The 19,267-nt window shown below is 45.1% G+C and overlaps 1 long non-coding RNA gene across 1 annotated transcript in view; it reads left to right on the forward strand.

Annotated features, from left to right (window-relative positions):
* Positions 1-19,267, forward strand: part of LOC144819790 (uncharacterized) — a 347,845-nt gene that overhangs the window by 150,900 nt on the left and 177,678 nt on the right. The window contains exon 2 of the long non-coding RNA XR_013607568.1: positions 8,859-8,965. This is a non-coding gene — a long non-coding RNA (uncharacterized LOC144819790). The remainder of the gene's footprint in view (positions 1-8,858; positions 8,966-19,267) is intronic.

The following is a 19,267-nucleotide window of genomic DNA, read 5'->3' on the forward strand; positions in this document are numbered from 1 at the left end:
ATTCAGTCTGGGTGAAGGCCAATTTTGTATATAGGAAAAATGTGGTGAGGGAAGAATGCCAATTACTTAAGCCCACGGTCAGAGCCCATTATCTGACCATTACGCGTCTTACCATCCAACCGTACCTTACCATCGTCACTATCCCCTTTCATAGGTGGCTTCTGGTTAAACTTCGGTTTAACCAGATTTATACAGTTTTGTGTGACAGTCACGGTTGGTTTAAGGAGGAGGATGCCCCTGTTTGTAAATGTGATAGTTTTTCTGCACAAAACAATATGCACTTTATGCTTTTTTGTGATTTCTTCAGTGAGCCCAGACAGAAATATCTTGTACCATTGTTGAAGGAAAAAGCTTTCCTTCAGGCAAAACCTGCTCTCCTGTTTCTCCAATTAATGGATTCTACGCGGGTTATGTGGAGCGTGGCTAATTATCTTGTCGCTGCGGTTAGGAGCAGGAGGAAAAGACTGAAAGATATAAATATTAGTGTTGTGTGAAGACAAATGAAATGAATGTTGTTATCATTTTTAAATGTCTATTTTACTGAGTATTTTACCCATTATGATGTATTTTTGTATATTAATGAACTATCACTGTCGCTTTTTTAAATCTTGTATTTTTATGAATGTTTACTGAACGATGCACTTGTATTTGCTCATGGATTTTTCTGCCTTTTGATGTTTGTATGATTGTAGAATGCTTTTATGATTTTTAACTAAATCGAATAAAGTGGTTTTGACTTGACCTACTGGAGCCTTTCTTCCCAATCTCCCTGTCCCTGAGCAGCAGCTTGCTGTCTCAGGCTTTAAAGAGCAGGACAGCTCCTCTGCCCTTGGCACAGCTCTTCCCTAAAGGGTCCCCCTGAGCCTAAGAGCTCCGGTGTGCAATGTTATGGGGTCACCCACTTGCACTCCAGCTTGTTCCTTCCATGATGCTGACTGTTCACAGATCCCTCCGGTAATTACCAGAACGGCAAGGAAGGTACATGCTTGCCGCTCCGATAACCCCCTAGGGGAAGGGGGATGGAAGTGAGAGACAAGAAAAATAAGAAATCTCTGTTGCCGTTGCTGGAATATCTCTCAGGAATGCCTCTCTGGTGGGAAGGAATGAAGGAGTTTGTCTATTCATAGGAGAGCTTCTGGACAATTGTTGATCACTCTATATTAATACAAATAATTACCTTTATCATACATGCACTCCAGTTATTCCTGGTTAGTATATTCTTAAAACATTTACTTGATAAGAGTGTCTACCGATTTCTATCTATGTGAGAATTTCTGAATCAGTAACTTCTGTATGAAGCATCCGTTGTTACACGACTTTCAAATGTAACACTCCAAAAAATTATAATCTAGAACACAATGGTAATCAGCAGATTATTACCAGCCAATGTTATAGCCCATTTACATTAACTACATTTATTGATATGTATCATTAACATACCTGTTTGTGCCTCGAGCCGTGCCCCAAACGATTCGTAAACTAAAATGTGATAAAAATACAAAAGAGAACACAGGCACAAATATTTATACAAATGCCTTAAAACACTTTCGTCAGTGGGGGGCGTGGCCAACTGCCGGGCATGGAGGACGTGAGCTGCAAGAGCTCCATTCCCTACCCTGACAATTAGCAGAATATCCTTCATCTAACTGGACCTGAAAGGCTGGGTCACCCATCCTGCTGCAGCGGAACACTTCTGGATCTGGTAGATGTGCTTTGGGCGCCAATAAACTTGACGGAACCTGTCCAATTCTGGGCTTCTCCTGGACGACACCGGAGCCATGGAGAGACGGAGTGCGGAGCCGCGTATGCTGCAAGACCGTCCCGTTGGAATAGTAACTCCTACCATACTTCTGGGGGCTATGAGTGATATCTTTGTGGGGGTCTGCAGAGGCTGCTCCTGATCGGCGGTGACACGGGAGGCGGCAGCGATGAGCGTTTGTTTCCTTGGTTTGCTGTGCAGCACTAGAGACCGCGGAAGGCAAGATGGCAGTTGCGGCCGGCTGCGAACATGACCGGCGTGGGAGAGCGGGATGGTGAGAGGCACCCTAGTGTGTGTGCGAACACTTACAGGAGATAATGGCGTTGCGGAGTGTGAAGACTGCAGGAGCTTAAGCCCCCCCCCTGACTGAGACGTAAACTGGCGATCCCAAGGTGAGCCTGAGCGAGGAGGAGTGCTGCGTGTGCCTGCGTGGGGGCACCCCTGATCCTATGCCGGCATCGCTGTTTCCCTGCTGACTACGGGGGCCACACACTGCCTGGGGTTACATTGCGGTGCTCTGTGCATGCTGCCTCAGCCTTTTCTGGTATGTGCGTTACCCTCATTGAGCAAATCAACGCGCCACAGCAAGGCTCACTCCTGGTCGTTTGCACCCCTGCCTCCATGTTTGGTGACCACACGTGCAGGTAATAGTGACGCTCTCCACCTGCTGTCTGCCCTAGCTGTGGAGGGGCACCCGGGATTGGATTGGGAGTGCACTGATATTACTACCACTGGGGCGGATTTGATGCTTGCTGGTGGTGCAGCGATCAGTATCCCCGAAAGTGACCATGGGGAGTGTGAAGCTAGCACGTAGTTGAGACTAAAAGCCCATGACCTGTGAGAACCGTGTCTGCAGGCGCGGTTTATGTGCGACAAGAACCTGAGCCTACATGTGTGTATAAAAACTACCAAGTGTTGTGCCCTGGTGGTCCCCCAAGTGACCATCCGGGAGCAGAGATGGACTGGCAGACGCCATGGCACAATGGGACGCACCAGGAACAAGCAAGCGGATGCGGCAGCGAATGGCGAGATACATCTCACATTTGGCCCCTCCAATGCTTCGGACAATGATGTGATACCTCCCACTGGAACAGATCCCCACGATGCTAAGCTGGACTTAATTTTGAAAGAAATACGAGACTCATGGACGGCACTCGAGGCGCGCCTGGGTACGATGTCCACCAATCTCGACCTATTGCAAGCGGACCACAAAAAAATTGCAGACAAGGTCAAATTGAATAAACTGCCACTGGATGATCTGATTCCCCAGCAAACCATGCACTCCACTTAGCTCGAGCAATTTCAACGTCAACTGAAGTGCTTGCAGGACAGAGTAGACAATGCGGAAGGGAGGTCCCGCCGCAATAACGTCTGCATTCTTGGTATACCGGAGCGAAGCGAGGGATCCAACCCCACACAGTTTGTAGAGGACTGGCTGAGAGACCATGTAGCGACGGAGAACCTAACATCCTTGTACAGTGTGGAGAGAGCGCACCGAGTGCCTCCCCGACATCCTCAGCCGGGTGCACCACCCCGCCCGCTGATAGCACACATACTACATTACAGAGAGAATGCTCCCATACGTTTTGAGAACAGGACAATTTCTCTTTACCCGGATTTTACCCCGGCAGTTTAGAAGGCTAGAGCTACTTTTTTAGGAGTCAAGAAGAACCTATGTGCACGCAACTTGAAATATGCACTGCTTTTTCCAGCTCGCCTGAAAATTGTCTATGGACAAAAATCTTTTTTTTTTTTTAAAAACCCGGAGGAAGCAAAGGATTGGCTTGAAATAAGTTTTACACCGGAGGCTGCTCAAACTTCACTACCATCGGGACAGCTATGCCGTGCCTCCCCGATACGAACAACTGGACTACCCTGATCGGGATATGGCAGTAATACAGACACTGTGGATGCTGGCCCAACATCGGAACAGATTACGAATAGCCAGCAAGATGCACTCCTGACGTCGGCAGCGTTGGCTACTCACGATGCCCAGGCTGCGGCGACCTCGGAGCACTCATCAGATGTGGATACTGTGCGCTCTGACTCTGAAACTAGCATAACGCTGTTCCCATCGATTACAGCTCAGGTTGCCTGAGATTTCTAATGTGGTGTTCCGGGATGTCCGAGAGCGGTAAAGAATGCAGAGGTTATGCAGTATATATACTACTGTTGGTGACTGCTTTAGTAGGTCTAGTGTAACTAAGCTGTATAGGGAAGTGTGCTAAAGTAACCAGGACCTTCTCAAATGGGCAATACGTTGTTTCTTTGAACTGTCGCAGTTCTGGCCTTCACCCCCTAGGCGATAGCGATAAGGCATTCATTCTTTAGAATCCATGTTGGACTTCTGTTTCAAGTTTGGTCCTCTGATGTTTTATGGGGGAACCTAATATTGGGAAATTTACATGCTCGGCTCATAGACAATTTATGTTTACTGAGATTCGGTTTCCACATGGCACCTACGCTTTCTGCACCACAATGGCATTACATAACAAATATACCTACTGTACCTGGAACGTGAGGGGCATGGGTTCAATCCATAAAAGGCACTGTGTCCTGGTGCAACTTAATAGAAGGAAGGTTGCTATAGCTTGTCTGCAAGAAATACACCTCAATACTGCTGAGGCAGCCAAGTTGCAGAGAAGGTGGAGGGGGCAACTGTTTGCTACAACATACGCAGCTTTTTCCAGGGGGGCGGTGGTGAGGGCGCGAAATAATGTCCCTGCCAGGCTCCTATAGCAGAAAATAGACATCAGCGGCAGATATGTGTTGCTCCATGGCTTTTTGGACTGGGCTCATGTGGTTATGGACTGTATATATGCACCGAACATTGACCAGGATAAATATGTAGCTACACTGGGTGCAGCCTTGACAGACTGGACAGAATATCCTTGGGTGCTGGGGGGGCGAATTTAATGCTGTCTTAGACGTTGACAAAAAACAAGCAGAGGCACTCAAAGGGTGGACGGAGGGGTGGGATCTACAGTACGCATGGCGGGGGAAGCATCCAGGGTTTAGGGAGTATTCCTTTTATTCACAACCACACAGACTACACACTCAGATAGATCAGTTGCTATGTTCTGGCACCCTGATGGGGTCCGTTACTTCTGTGCTCCATATGGGAAGAACCCTACCGGACCATAACCCGGTGGAATTAACTCTACAGTGAGGCAAGGCTCCAACCCCAAAACCGACTTGGAAACTACAGCCCACAATGTTGGAAGATCAGGTCTTCCGCAATGCCCTCTCGGAGGCGATTACCCATTATTTTACAGACAATACGAGGTCTGCTAGCATCCGCCAGATGGAATAGGATGCATTTAAAACAGTCATTAGGGGAGTGGCAATCAGCACCAAGACAGGAGTTCGTCTCGCACTAATAGAACGCCTTACGGACCTGGAGGGTAAATTGGCTGCGCTGGAGGGGTAGGCTGCGGGGACAAATGAACAATTGACACAGCTACGGGAGGCTAACATCCAATACGAAGAACTACTTGAGGAGCTATGTGTTGTCGATCGCAGGCTATACCCACAGAAAAAACACACACAGGCTGACCGTTCTGGGCCATTACTAGCACGAATGGTTTGAAACACCTCTTTGCCCGCACCCATATTGGAAATTAGGAACACTTTGGATGTTGTGGTGAACACGTAATTAGACATCAACACCACGTTTAGGGACTACTGCGAGCACCTTTACGGTCCACTGCCTGGACTTACTGACACTGATTTTGTACCCTTGTTTGACGGGTTCTGCTTACCACAAATCACACAACAACAACGTGACGAATTAACATGACCAATAACAGGGGCAGAAATCCGGCAGGCGATTAAGGCTTTGCCACGTAATAAAACCCCAGGGAATTATGGCTTACCGGTTGAATTTTATGCGGTATATGCCAACTTGCTGATTCCACGTTTACAATGCATATCCCACGAGTCGTTGGAAGAAGGTTGCCTTCCGGATATTACATTGAAAGTGGTTTCTTTATTAAAAACCGGGAGGCATAGTTTGCTTATTTCGAGCTACAGACCTTTATCGTTCCTTAATACGGTTTATAAGATCCTGAGTAAGTTGTTGGCCGCTCGCCTTGGTCAGTTTATCCCCACACTAATACACACCGATCAATGTGGGTTTGTACCTGGTAGGAACACGGCACTAACCATCCGACGCCTACACCAGGTCATGTTGGACACACTCGACACGGGTACTAAGGAAGGCTGCATATCACTTGATCTGAGGCAGGCATTCGATTCCTTGAAATGGGACTATATGTTTTATGCCCTCGCACGATTTGGTATACCTGAGAAATTTATAACGTGGGTGTGCTTACTATATACGAACCCCACTGCACAGTTGCGCACGGGCAGCATATTTCAGGGCAATATACGGTGGCTCGGGGAACCAGGCAGGGCTGCCCCTTATCGCTGTTGCTGTTTATCCTGGCACTGGAGCCGCTCCTGCACAGACTCTGTGCTTTTGCAGCCTGAAAGGGAATAACGCGAGGTCGTGCATCCCACACTGTCTCAGCATACGCAGATGATCTCATCCTTTATATTAAAGACATGGATGCAGACCCACACCCCATGCCCTTCATGTTAGAGTCATTTCAAGAACTTTCTGGCCTGGCTATTAATGCTGCCAAGTCGTATGCATATTTCGTTGATAGCTCTGCGAGAAGCGGTCACTTTACGTTCCGCCCCTGGACCTTCCACATAGCACCTGATACTTTTAAATATCTCGGAATACAGATTTATCTCAATGCCACAGATCTCCTAGATGGCAACTTGACGCCCATGATCACTGCTCTCAAATCTCAAGCCCAATTCTGGGTTTTACTGCCCCTATCGGTGGCAGGCAGAGTAGCCATCACAAAAATGGTACTGCTGCCGCGGCTACTTTACTATTTCACCAATTTACCTGTACTTGTCCCCTTGAGGATCTTTAAGGTATTGAACTCTCTGGTAATAGACCTAATATGGGGCACAGGGTGCAGACATATCAGCCTAGCAAAATTACAGTTAACCACGAAACAAGGGGGGATGGGAGTGCAGGATTTGCGTGCGCATTGCTACGCTAGCCAATTGCAGTGGCTAGCATATTGGCTTGCAGGACGTAATTTGCATGAGTTGGCTATGACATCGCGGGATAGGGACAAGAGGGTCATTCACTGGCTCTTACTACCTCAGGCTCCCCTACCGGCATCAACACCCCACTTATTAAAGTTAGCCATTACTTACTGGAGGAGTGCAGTGAGATACACTGGACAGATGACACCATATGCCCCCACTATTCCGCTACTGGGTATCCCTACACGATCGGGAATGACCCGTAACTGTGCTATTCAAGCATGGACTGGAGCGGTCATCACCACGATAGGAGAGTTCTCTACTGAGGGTGAATTAATGACACATGAAACATTTGTGCACATACATGGTGCCCCCAATACAATGTTTATACTACATGCACATATATCCAGATATATACGCACTACATGGTCACCAGAGGACACTGAACCGACCACGAATACACTACTCACCATGCAATACCTAATGGGAAGTGGGGCACGCCTGACAAAATGGCTAGCTTAAGGAATTCAGACTGAGACAGCGATATCATTATGACTTTTACGGGACAGGTGTGAAGGAGACGTAGGTCATGAATTTACAGTCAAGGAATGGGACACTATACTGGGATACCCTAAGAAGGTGTCTCGTAATCCTAAATTTAAATTTATTCAATTGATGCTGCTACACAGAGTTTATTTAACCCCACGCAGACTGAGCACTATGTCTCCGTGAGCAAATGATGCCTGCCCGCGCTGCCACGCACCCAATGCGGGGCTGATACACACGGTATGGGATTGCCATCGACTGGGACACTACTGAGTGACTGTATGCACAATACTGGCGGATATAGCCCCGGTGCGCCATAATGACACCTTGGAATACTGCATACTGGGACTAGGGCCCAGTGAAAAGAAGGGTAATCCCGCCTCTCGATTTGACAATCTTGCGCTCCTTATAGCTAAAAGAGCCATAACTACACGATGGAAAGCTATTAGGGCCCCGTCCCTGCAGGACTGGCCTTCGGAAGGGACGAGATGGGGTAAGGCAGAGGGGGCTGAACTAAAAAGGGAGGAATATAGAGGCCTAAGGAAAACACAGATTTCGCTGAGCTGGAATGCAATGATAGAAGAATATGCTGCGATAGACTGTGGAACCGAGATATACAGTTATGGAACTGTGCAAATGCTAATATAAATACTTGTTACCGAGCATGCGGGGAGGGGAGGGAGGGTTGGGTAAGTTTAAGTTTTGTTAGGTTGATATAACTGTAATGGGTCCTGACAGATTTGATTAATCATGGTATGTTTTGCTGGACTACTGGTGTAGACGAGAATGCTATGAATTCTCTGTACTGGCTTGCGGTTAGAGACTCATTTAACGATTTCAGACCTCTATGTGATGACATACGGTGACTCTTTTGGATCTTCGGCGCTATCGTTGTGTATTACTCTAAACTGGCTGTAAACATATGTAATCATGCCTTGTACCTATATGATAATGTATTGCTCTATAATGTCTGGCTGACTGTTTTGTAAAATCAATAAAAACAAATTAAAAAAAAACACTTTTGTCAGTGTTATTTCAGTTCAATCTGTATGAATTGTCCTTTAACCCCTTGAGTGCTGCCATCGGCCAACGGTCGTCGCGAGCACTACCTTGCCAGTGCTGCGCATGTCCGATGGCCGACGCGGCCGCACCCATTTCTTCGAACGTTCAGCACTGGCGCAGAACGTTCGAAGCAACAAACGGGTTAAACAATAACGGGTTAAAAACGCTCCACACTTTCTATACTACTGTTACTTAGAATAACTTGTTTCTTGTGCATTCAAATGAAATGCTTAAACAAGTCTCTAAATAGTCTTTGCCTTGAAGTACTTCAGTTCAGACGTACTCCAAAATGTCCTGCCAGAGTTTAAAATGGTAATTAAAGTCTTTCCGCGGTGACAATTACTTCAGAATGCACTTTACCGATTGAGTTTCTATGGTTGCTAAGCAACCGGTCTTCACATCTTGTTTTCTTTTTTCCTAGGAGCCGGAAGATGCGCCGGGGAACAGGATTCCAGGGAACTCCAGGAACCGGAACCTCTTCGTGAGCACAGGGAAGATAAGAGCAACACTGGATCAGGATAGAGTCAGGTGAGTACCAGGGGTTAACAAAGAGACAAAAGAGTGGTGAGGGGTCCAAGGGGCAAATGTTTTTTTAGACCGAATGGTACCTTGTCCCCCAACTAGACAATTAAACACACGAAAGATACCAGAAGTCTGAATTAAATGGATTCAATGGAACCTAATAGTGTCCCACATTCATACTGAGACCACAAAGTTAGTCCAGAGAAGTGACATTGTTATACCAAGAAAAGAGAGGGAGAGAAGATACAAAGTATGAAAACTAGAAAAAGTACCCATCAGCCCACTCAAAAGTGGAATTTCGTCATCTGGGTTATTCACATTGGAAAATGGTGTCCAGTAGGCTCCTCCTCAGGAGAGGTCTGAGGCTACCTAATATTGGACCCACTGGTTGAGCATTCAACCAAAGAAGATGACAGTGTGTAAGCTGAAGGGGCAAAAAGTTGCAGTGCTCAAAATTGAAAGAAAAGAAAAGGAAAATAATCCAAGTGGTTTAAAAATACCTACTTTGATGTCATAAGAAAAACTTTATTAGGTCTGTCCATCAAGGTGGTATAATTAAAAGCAGTGTAATAATAGCATGCAAGGAATTGCTATTCACCATGTGTGTTATTTGGTCAACATGTTTCAGCCTTTACCGGCTTTCGTCAGGACCTATGATGTACTACTGCAACACTTACTTAATGTGATGTGATAGGAAATCTACAACCACTATCCAATTTTCAAAGAAAATTGGTGTATCTTCTCCTGTATATACAATGTGGGAAACAAAAACAAGACAGGGTTAAAGATATAAACAACTATCCCAAGTTTCTCATGTTTCTATATAAGTTTTGTGTTTATTCGATAATTACTCACCCTAGTTGAAGGGAGGAAGAACCTCACCTCACCTGGCGACCGCTCAGGGTAAAGGAGGCCACGCACTGAAAATAAGCGCATAGATCTGAATATAACTTCAGATTCAGACTAAACAGTCGAAAAAGAACGTTTCATCAGTGATACATAGAAGGCAATATGGCAGGCCACGATTGTTTGCACAAAAAAGGGGGGATTTTTAAAAGAAAAATATGTCTCTCACAACTCCCTGGTTTAAATCAACTCAGCTGCCTCACAGGGTGGTTGGAGCAGCAACATAGCAAAACAGCCGGAGCCATGAATGATACATCGTAAAATGAAAAGTAATTTCTTTACAAATATCAGGTCGACCCATATATACATACGCCTATCTGCAAGTCCGCCTGTTTGTATGGTTTCGAACACACAGCGCTCACTCACCTTTCCGTCGTTGCCTCGGGTTAGAAACTGAGCCGAGGGGGAGGTGGTGACGCAGTGTAGTGCACGAGATTTTGTACATGTTTGGCGGACCTTGGAGAGAGCTATCAAGAGCGGTGCTGTGATTGGTTCAGTGAGTTCTTATAATCTGAACCAATAATAGTCCTCACTACATGTTAGACGAACCTCAGGGAGAGCTGTCAAAAGCGGTTCTATGATTGGTTCAGTGAGTTCTTTTAGTTTGGACCAATAGAAGCCCTTTTTTCATGTGACGTTCGTCTGGTCACCACGAAGAATATTAAAGCCCTCGTCTTCAAAAAGCTTACGAGAGGCGGGGATTGTTGTTGTAGCTCCTACGCATGCGTGAGCATGCGGACTCTTCTGATTGGTTAGCTCCTTACGGAAGCGGAAATAAACAAGCCCTCTTGTAAACAAAAATCAAAAAAACACATAAGCGATTGGCAGCTATTGCGCATTACTCTTGAGACATACATATGTGGCCGTTGCGAATTTAATTGGTTGGCTCGCATAGGAACCGGAAAGGAAAATAAAATAAAATGAAATAAAATGGAACGAAGTACACAAACTGCGTTCACCTCGCAGAGTTGGGAAAATGGAAAGCAGGCAAGTAACGTGCGATACTTGAAGGCACGGTACCTAATTCCAGCATATGAGTTGTCATCTAAAGACGGACAGATGTCAGTGCGTTAGTAAGGCACCAGATAAGAGTCTGCTGATCATACAGGTATAGAGTATGATCTGTGATGGTAATTGAATGGTCTCGGAGACTGAGTCTAAAACAGTGTCGGTTCACCGAAATCGTTTCAAGGAGCCCTAGTGTAGAGTCTAGCCAGGTGCTTGGGGGACACTATATTGATACTCTCAAACAGGGACTGTGCTTACCCTAACGTTGGTATATAGGGAGCCAATAGTGAGCCTCGTCTTGTATGACAAAAGGTTTTCTGTCAGATGTTGCAAAATCATGAGGTTGGGCATACCTTGGAAGATGAGTGTGTGGGTGTTCAAAGGTTGACCAGAGATAGGACTCACAACTGCATCCACGGGATGTCGTCATTCAGTCCCTCCGTGTCGCTCCTTAATTTAAAGACCCATCTTTGTTCTTTTCTCAGTAAGAATCGGGAGACATCTGTGACATGATCGGGTATGTATGGTTGTTCTAGAATCAGCCACTCCAAGTCATCAGGATTGTGTTTTTTATCGAGAAAGTGCGAGGTGAGCCAGGTCGCTTGCTTATTGCGCCTAATTGTGCTCTTATGTTCTTGTATCCGCAATTTGATCTTTCTCGTAGTCATTCCTATATACCTTAAGCCACATGGGCAGGTGATCAGGTAGATGACCTTTTCACTGTTGCAGTTGGTGTGGCGTTTAAGTAGCCACGGTCGAGTGGTACCTATGTCAACCGAAAGAATCTTTCTTGTTTGTGGACACACCGAACAGTTCCCGCATGGGTGATGCCCTTGAACTGGCGGGAGATTCCACAAAGTAGATGTGGGTTCTTCCACACTGTATCGAGGTCTAGTGTGGACCAGTTCATCTTTCAAATTCATGCCTCTCTTGAATGAGAACAATGGCAGAGGGATGTTCTCACCAGAACTATTTAAGATCCGCCATTTCTGTCTTATTATTTTCTGGATCTTGGAAGAAGAGGTGTTATAAGTGGTCACACATACCAACCTATCCAAAGGTGGTTTCTTCACTGGAGGTTCCAACAGAGCCTCGCGATGATTGTTCGCAGCTCGTTTCAGAGATGTTCTGACTAGAGTGTTGGGGTAGCGACGCATTCTTAACTTAGTTGAGAGATCTTTTGCTTGTGAGTGGAAGTCTGTTATATTTGAGCAGTTCCTCCGAACCCTCAGGAACTGGCCAAACGGGAGATTCTCCCGGAGGGAACGGGGATGGTGGCTGTCAAATCTCAACAGTGAATTGCGTGCCATGGGCTTCCGGTATAAGGAACTGGCTAGATGTCCTTCTTGTGGAAAGATTAAAAGATCCAAGAAAGGAAGCTTGGTTCTGCTGTAGTCTAATGTAAACCTTAAGTAAGGGTTCTGACCGTTTAACCACTCCTGAAAAGACAGTAGAGATTGTACGTCTCCACGCCAGACAACCAAGATGTCATCAATGTACCTCTTCCACATCATCAATTGCTGATGATGTGGATTGTTGGTATTCAGTACATGGTGAGTTTCAAATTGGTGGACGTACAGATTCGCCAAGCTGGGCGCAAATTTGCTGCCCATAGATGTCCCTGATATCTGTAGATACAGGGAATCCTCAAAAGCAAAAAAAATTTCCGTCATTGCAATTCTTGCCAGTTCCATTATAAAATGAATTGGTGTTGCAATGTCGAGAGAAGAATTCTCTAGGAGTTCTTGTATTGTTTGTAAAGTTTCTAGTTGAGGTATACAGGTGTACAATGATTCTACATCAAAACTAGCAAGTATGTCTGAATCAATGTTATACTGTACCTCAGGCAGCACGCGTAAAGCATCCTTCGTGTCCTGAAGGTATGTTGGCATCTTTTTCACAAGAGGACTCAGAAAAACATCAACAAATGTTGATAATGTTTCTAACAAAGATCCAATTCCCGAGATAATGGGACGACCAGGCGGTGGTCTGGCCGGTTTATGGATCTTGGGCAATGTGTAGAAGTAGGGGGTGGTCGGACACTTGGTAATCAAAAAAGTTGCCTCTTGTGACGTGATCCATCCTTCGAGGAGAAATCGAACGATTTTTCAGGACAGTAAGGCTACACTATTTTTTCAAAGACAAACAGCAAGATACACCGACTGAAGATACAAGTACAGGGCTGAAAGTCAAATCTACCTTTATGCCTCTACTTCAACAAGTACCATCCAAAGTAGGTACTTTTGAAGCAGCCGTACTACAAGATCTCAAATCCATTGTTTTTTCTAAACAAGGCAATTATCAAAACCTTTCAAGAAAAGACAGGGCTGCCCTTGAAACCCTGTCTAAGGACACTAAAATAGTGATCAAACCAGCAGATAAAGGGGGTGCTATAGTTATTCAAGACACCACTTCGTACCGAACTGAATGTCTAAAACAACTAGGCAACATACAGTTCTACACCCCCCTTGCTGAGAATCCCACCGCTAGACTTACAAATGAGATCAAACATCTAGTAGAAGAAGCCAGCACAGAAGGATGGATCACGTCACAAGAGGCAACTTTTTTGATTACCAAGTGTCCGACCACCCCCTACTTCTACACATTGCCCAAGATCCATAAACCGGCCAGACCACCGCCTGGTCGTCCCATTATCTTGGGAATTGGATCTTTGTTAGAACCATTATCAACATTTGTTGATGTTTTTCTGAGTCCTCTTGTGAAAAAGATGCCAACATACCTTCAGGACACGAAGGATGTTTTACGCGTGCTGCCTGAGGTACAGTATAACATTGATTCAGACATACTTGCTAGTTTTGATGTAGAATCATTGTACACCTGTATACCTCAACTAGAAACTTTACAAACAATACAAGAACTCCTAGAGAATTCTTCTCTCGACATTGCAACACCAATTCATTTTATAATGGAACTGGCAAGAATTGCAATGACGGAATTTTTTTTTGCTTTTGAGGATTCCCTGTATCTACAGATATCAGGGACATCTATGGGCAGCAAATTTGCGCCCAGCTTGGCGAATCTGTACGTCCACCAATTTGAAACTCACCATGTACTGAATACCAACAATCCACATCATCAGCAATTGATGATGTGGAAGAGGTACATTGATGACATCTTGGTTGTCTGGCGTGGAGACGTACAATCTCTACTGTCTTTTCAGGAGTGGTTAAACGGTCAGAACCCTTACTTAAGGTTTACATTAGACTACAGCAGAACCGAGCTTCCTTTCTTGGATCTTTTAATCTTTCCACAAGAAGGACATCTAGCCAGTTCCTTATACCGGAAGCCCATGGCACGCAATTCACTGTTGAGATTTGACAGCCACCATCCCCGTTCCCTCCGGGAGAATCTCCCGTTTGGCCAGTTCCTGAGGGTTCGGAGGAACTGCTCAAATATAACAGACTTCCACTCACAAGCAAAAGATCTCTCAACTAAGTTAAGAATGCGTCGCTACCCCAACACTCTAGTCAGAACATCTCTGAAACGAGCTGCGAACAATCATCGCGAGGCTCTGTTGGAACCTCCAGTGAAGAAACCACCTTTGGATAGGTTGGTATGTGTGACCACTTATAACACCTCTTCTTCCAAGATCCAGAAAATAATAAGACAGAAATGGCGATTCTTAAATAGTTCTGGTGAGAACATCCCTCTGCCATTGTTCTCATTCAAGAGAGGCATGAATTTGAAAGATGAACTGGTCCACACTAGACCTCGATACAGTGTGGAAGAACCCACATCTACTTTGTGGAATCTCCCGCCAGTTCAAGGGCATCACCCATGCGGGAACTGTTCGGTGTGTCCACAAACAAGAAAGATTCTTTCGGTTGACATAGGTACCACTCGACCGTGGCTACTTAAACGCCACACCAACTGCAACAGTGAAAAGGTCATCTACCTGATCACCTGCCCATGTGGCTTAAGGTATATAGGAATGACTACGAGAAAGATCAAATTGCGGATACAAGAACTTAAGAGCACAATTAGGCGCAATAAGCAAGCGACCTGGCTCACCTCGCACTTTCTCAATAAAAAACACAATCCTGATGACTTGGAGTGGCTGATTCTAGAACAACCATACATACCCGATCATGTCACAGATGTCTCCCGATTCTTACTAAGAAAAGAACAAAGATGGGTCTTTAAATTAAGGAGCGACACGGAGGGACTGAATGACGACATCCCGTGGATGCAGTTGTGAGTCCTATCTCTGGTCAACCTTTGAACACCCACACACTCATCTTCCAAGGTATGCCCAACCTCATGATTTTGCAACATCTGACAGAAAACCTTTTGTCATACAAGACGAGGCTCACTATTGGCTCCCTATATACCAACGTTAGGGTAAGCACAGTCCCTGTTTGAGAGTATCAATATAGTGTCCCCCAAGCACCTGGCTAGACTCTACACTAGGGCTCCTTGAAACGATTTCGGTGAACCGACACTGTTTTAGACTCAGTCTCCGAGACCATTCAATTACCATCACAGATCATACTCTATACCTGTATGATCAGCAGACTCTTATCTGGTGCCTTACTAACGCACTGACATCTGTCCGTCTTTAGATGACAACTCATATGCTGGAATTAGGTACCGTGCCTTCAAGTATCGCACGTTACTTGCCTGCTTTCCATTTTCCCAACTCTGCGAGGTGAACGCAGTTTGTGTACTTCGTTCCATTTTATTTCATTTTATTTTATTTTCCTTTCCGGTTCCTATGCGAGCCAACCAATTAAATTCCCAACGGCCACATATGTATGTCTCAAGAGTAATGCGCAATAGCTGCCAATCGCTTATGTGTTTTTTTATGTTTGTTTACAAGAGGGATTGTTTATTTCCGCTTCCGTAAGGAGCTAACCAATCAGAAGAGTCCGCATGCTCACGCATGCGTAGGAGCTACAACAACAACCCCCGCCTCTCGTAAGCTTTTTGAAGACGAGGGCTTTAATATTCTTCGTGGTGACCAGACGAACGTCACATGAAGAAAGGGCGTCTATTGGTCCAAACTAAAAGAACTCACTGAACCAATCATAGAACCGCTTTTGACAGCTCTCCCTGAGGTTCGTCTAACATGTAGTGAGGACTATTATTGGTTCAGATTATAAGAACTCACTGAACCAATCACAGCACCGCTCTTGATAGCTCTCTCCAAGGTCCGCCAAACATGTACAAAATCTCGTGCACTACACTGCGTCACCACCTCCCCCTCGGCTCAGTTTCTAACCTGAGGCAACGACGGAAAGGTGAGTGAGCGCTGTGTGTTCGAAACCATACAAACAGGCGGACTTGCAGATAGGCGTATGTATATATGGGTCGACCTGATATTTGTAAAGAAATTACTTTTCATTTTACGATGTATCATTCATGGCTCCGGCTGTTTTGCTATGTTGCTGCTCCAACCACCCTGTGAGGCAGCTGAGTTGATTTAAACCAGGGAGTTGTGAGAGACATATTTTTCTTTTAAAAATCCCCCCTTTTTTGTGCAAACAATCGTGGCCTGCCATATTGCCTTCTATGTATCACTGATGAAACGTTCTTTTTCGACTGTTTAGTCTGAATCTGAAGTTATATTCAGATCTATGCGCTTATTTTCAGTGCGTGGCCTCCTTTACCCTGAGCGGTCGCCAGGTGAGGTGAGGTTCTTCCTCCCTTCAACTAGGGTGAGTAATTATCGAATAAACACAAAACTTATATAGAAACATGAGAAACTTGGGATAGTTGTTTATATCTTTAACCCTGTCTTGTTTTTGTTTCCCACATTGTATATACAGGAGAAGATACACCAATTTTCTTTGAAAATTGGATAGTGGTTGTAGATTTCCTATCACATCACATTAAGTAAGTGTTGCAGTAGTACATCATAGGTCCTGACGAAAGCCGGTAAAGGCTGAAACATGTTGACCAAATAACACACATGGTGAATAGCAATTCCTTGCATGCTATTATTACACTGCTTTTAATTATACCACCTTGATGGACAGACCTAATAAAGTTTTTCTTATGACATCAAAGTAGGTATTTTTAAACCACTTGGATTATTTTCCTTTTCTTTTCTTTCAATTTTGAGCACTGCAACTTTTTGCCCCTTCAGCTTACACACTGTCATCTTCTTTGGTTGAATGCTCAACCAGTGGGTCCAATATTAGGTAGCCTCAGACCTCTCCTGAGGAGGAGCCTACTGGACACCATTTTCCAATGTGAATAACCCAAATGACGAAATTCCACTTTTGAGTGGGCTGATGGGTACTTTTTCTAGTTTTCATACTTTGTATCTTCTCTCCCTCTCTTTTCTTGGTATAACAATGTCACTTCTCTGGACTAACTTTGTGGTCTCAGTATGAATGTGGGACACTATTAGGTTCCATTGAATCCATTTAATTCAGACTTCTGGTATCTTTCGTGTGTTTAAGAGTACCAGGGGTTTCCAAAAAGCGAAGCACGTGTGCAGGTGCGAGCGGGCTTTAAAAACCTAAGCGCTCCGCTCCTGTTTCAGAACACATTACTGAAGTTCATCTCCTGTCTTGCGGGCAGGCCTACCAAGCAGCACACTCTAGAGCAACAGTGATCCAGTCACTGTGACTCTGTAACTGAGGTCACAGGAACCTTGAGCAGGCTAGGGCGCTGCAAACAGTGTGACCGCACCGGGCACCTATTTCGGGTGGGGGCATAGTGTTTGCACGTATGTTATGGTTTAAAAAAAACTTGCTGCCTCCTTCCTGGCCTCCTGCAATTTTCAGCAACAATAAAAATGTCATGATAACTCCGGCGCTTAATGTTCTTCCTAGAAAGAGAATGGAGTTTTGTCTAGTGGAAGGGTTGACTCCTAGAAAGGTAGAGCAGAGGGTTAACGTGCATGGTGCAGCAGTTTACACGTGCGCATGTTGGACAGTTTGCCTAATTCGAGCATTTGCAGAATGCTCTTGACCAGAAAAGCACGTTTGAGCAGCAGATGAGAAAACTGGGGCACATGTTTGACAGCGTGTTATTTTGACTATCAGGTTGGCAACAAAAATGGTGAATAACATAATACCAACTACAGTGGCTATGAAATGATAAATAACATAATGTATACCCATATTACACAATACTATGCAATGGTGAATAACAAAGCTGCATTATGAATAATAATATGAAAAACATGATGCATGCTCTGGTGAAACAATCATAACATACCCTTTTTTAACTGACATAAGTCATGCCATGAATACGATCTAAATGAAACCGCTGATGAGTTCTTTCCACCTATAACATGTAAGGCCCAAGTTCCTGGGCTCAGTGCTCTCTGGGGCTGACAGGTCTTCTCCCTGAGCTTGTGTCTGTCCAGAAGCTGGCTTCCCAGACACTTACTGTTTCCTTTTGAAGGTTGGTCCATCTTTTCAGGATCCAATGCCTCATTTTGACCATGGACCTTATTCTGTGCTTGGGTTTTTACACATACCCATTCGGGAATTCCCAGCATGGCTGCAATGGACCCAACCTTCACCTCAGCCCAAGCTGAGGACTCCAGATCATTCCCAAGCAGACCTTCAACTGGTAAGCTGTATAGACCATTACCTGTTTAAGGCTAATAACCCCTCCCTATTCTAGAGACACCATCGCCATGGCATGGATTTTAGTGACATTGTCAGCGTTAGTGACTGTCCAGTCAGGTACTGTCCTGGAGATACCAGTTTCACTGTCACCATGGTGATACTGGCACCGGTATCTCACAGGGCTTCTACCCTAATCCCATTAATCAATGGCAGCTGTTTGTATTTTTCCTTATTATTAGGCCAAACAGCTAATGTTTCAAGGTACACCCCACCCTCAGAGACTAGTGTAGCTTTAATGTACACTCATTTTGCTCAGAGCACACTAGGGATCCCACATAGAGACTTGCGATTCCAGTGCTAACTGAAGTAGTAGAAGAGATATTCTTTTGGGACAGGCTGAGTCTCCAGTTCGATGACAAGTCTTCTGGCAGTTGTGACACCACACCTTTATGAGATCCAAATTCTTACCTTGGTAACCCAGTTTTTGGTTGGGAATAATTTTGGGGCCAATCCTCCTTAGCAGGTTGTTAGGGGACTTTAGAAGACTCTTTACATTGATCTTTTGGATGTTCACCCTCTTTCCCTAGGGGAGCCTTATTAATCCCTTTCTTTTGGTCAGCCCCACGAGTGGTAGATTTGGTTGCCCTACTCTTGACCCAGTGGTCCGCCTTCCTTACCAATTCTTGGGGGAGAAATTTTACCTAGGTCTACCAAGTCCTGGGGCAACAGCAGGTTCTGCAAGTACTCACTTTGCTCGGAGGGATCAAGAGAACCCCCCGAATACAGGTGTTTGTAGAAGGCGCCGAAAAGCTCAGCCTTAGTTCCATCCTCGTGCGTCAATTCC

Source organism: Lissotriton helveticus, chromosome 2_1 (assembly GCF_964261635.1).
Source record: "Lissotriton helveticus chromosome 2_1, aLisHel1.1, whole genome shotgun sequence".
Classification (NCBI taxonomy): Eukaryota; Metazoa; Chordata; class Amphibia; order Caudata; family Salamandridae; genus Lissotriton; species Lissotriton helveticus.